The sequence below is a fragment of the Dromiciops gliroides genome, chromosome 4, assembly GCF_019393635.1.
Source record: "Dromiciops gliroides isolate mDroGli1 chromosome 4, mDroGli1.pri, whole genome shotgun sequence".
Taxonomy (NCBI): Eukaryota; Metazoa; Chordata; class Mammalia; order Microbiotheria; family Microbiotheriidae; genus Dromiciops; species Dromiciops gliroides.
The window spans coordinates 258,067,210-258,069,771 of NC_057864.1; positions in this window are offsets into that span (position 1 = coordinate 258,067,210).

Here is a 2,562-nt window from a genome sequence, read left to right on the forward strand (position 1 = left end):
AATTTGGAACTACAAATCTTATGAAAACAAAGATTGAAAACTATCTTTACATGTTACTTGATAACTACAAATTTACTGAGAACTGACTGATTCCCCACCCAGTTCCCCTCCCCAGGTTGGTAAATTGTCTGGGGGTAATAGATCTTCTTCAGGACCTTCCCTCAAACAAAATAATCCCCCACTCCCTTACTCCCTGGACTTTGTGTTATTATGTAAAAGAGTCCACCTACATTAAGTAGTTTCTATTTAGAGTTAAGTAGCATCTATACTTAACTCTGGAGCAGCTCTATTGTTTCTTATGTTAAAGGTTGATTTACATTAAGTAGTTAGTAGACTCTGGAGCAGTCTTTTGGTTCCCTTTTGTTCTGTTATCCCATAAAAACCCAGTCCTTGGTTCCCATCTTTGGGTATTCCTAGCTTCTTGCTTTGTGATATCACAAGCTATAGTTCCTCTGCCCAGATTAAAGACCTTATTTTCTCCTATATTGATTGTTTCCTTAATTTCCAGATTAACAAACTGGAAAATAACAAAATATTTTTAAGATTTAAAAAAAGGGAATAATCATTAAATCTTCATGAAGTAAAATACTTTAAAAATGACAAATATCTCTCTCCTATTCAAAATAAATATTCAAAAATAAATCTTTTTACAAGGCTTTTAAAATTTTACTCAATACCTTTTTTTGTTTTTTTTTTTTGTGGGACAATGAGGGTAAAGTGACTTGCCCAGGGTCACACGGCTAGTAAGTATCAAGTGTCTGAGGCCAGATTTGAACTCAGGTACTCCTGACTCCAGGGCCAGTGCTCTATCCACTGTGCCACCTAACTGCTCCCTCAATACCTTTTTCTTTGGACAAATAAACTTAGATGAAACTCACTCTACATTAAAAGTAGGCTGGAAAATTTTACTCCCAGTGTTTGGGGGGACTTGTGACCTGGATCAGGTGGCTAGCTCACCCAAAGAATTGGAGGCTTATCACAAATCTTGTAAAATAAAAAGAGATTTATTAGGAGAGGAATATATGGCCAGGGAACAGATCACCTTGGTGACTGTCCAGCTGGAGTAAGAGAAGACGAGGTCTTTTGTATCTTTACAAAACAATAGGGAGGGAAGGGCATTTCAAAGAACTAGGAGGGAAATGCAACAAGAGGGAGGGGATTTTGGAATAAATGGGGCATCAGTAAGATATGCAGCACCCATCCATACCTAGTATATAATCTTGAAGATCTTGATACTGCTTATCAGCATACAGGGTGGTCATGTCCTGCCACACCTCATACCTGAGGTGGGAGAGAGAGCTGTTTTTCTCTTGCCCTTGGGGTTGGCATCTTTAGGTTTCTTGGGGTCCTACTGCCATCCCATATCACCAGTTGTATCCCATTCTACAACACAGAAAAATGATTGTACAGGGTTGGTAAGAATTTATGACTAGATGGTTTTAAGAATGCTTATAAGTTTGCAAAGGAGATTTTACAAGGTATTTTCTTTGTAAAATTATCAATTTCCTTTTTAAAATACCTGACATGGATTAAATTAGGATAGTGGGATAAATTAGGATATTAGGATAATTCAGAAGAAGTGTCTCCTTTGAGAAGCAAAACCAGATAACCATACAGACATTATGGGACTCTTAAAGTTTAGCTTGGCCAACTAGATATCAGGATGGATACATCTAAGAAGTAAGGGGAGATAAAATTCTATAGCAGGAAAGTCAGTTAGGTGTAGCCACTACCTTAGCTAGGAAACAGAGATAATTCCAGAGGACAGGACTATCATTCCAAAAGAAAAATCCCCCTGGCTCTCAGGAATCTTTTCCCCACCCCACCCCCAAAGGGAATTTTCCATTGTCAAGTGGTCACCCCATCTATCCTTTTTAAAAGCTTTGGCCTTCCTTCTGTTCTGGGAGGAAGATGTCTCTAAGCCATTTCCTCCCCTTGAGGCTGTCTTTGACTTCCCTCTATAGACCAATAAAGGACCATTTTAATTCTAATTGGACTGTGTGTGAGAGTGTAATTCTTTACCTAAGGACCCCCCCCCTCCATCCTCCCCATACCTATGTAAATACTTGATTAGAACACTAACTCCAAATAATTTAGTCAACAATTTTGTCATTTTCATAAGCAATAGACAAATAATTTTAGTTGAAACTTCCTCTTAAATATCCAAGTTCTTATATCACAGTACTTAAGGATATTACCAATATGTGGTCAACAGGGCTGATTGAATAAGGAGAAAGATGAGGCTTACATTATCTATTACACAACTGAGTAGTGTATGGGGCAAACTGCCTCAGTTTACCCAAATAACTCGAGGAGACCACCAAGTCAAGCAGAGACAGATTTATTACATTCCCATGGGAATGGGCAAACTCAATGCCTGAGCCTCGCTAGCTAATACATGCCTTGACCTTTTATAGGGGAAGTCCCCACGCACATTAGGGCGAGCTCACAATCTAACATCCAATCCTGTCTCACCCAGGGTGCATGTTTAGCTCGTGATCAATGTATGGAGACATGCATTCGTGTTCCAGGAACAAGGGGGAAAAGGGTAGGGGGAACAAG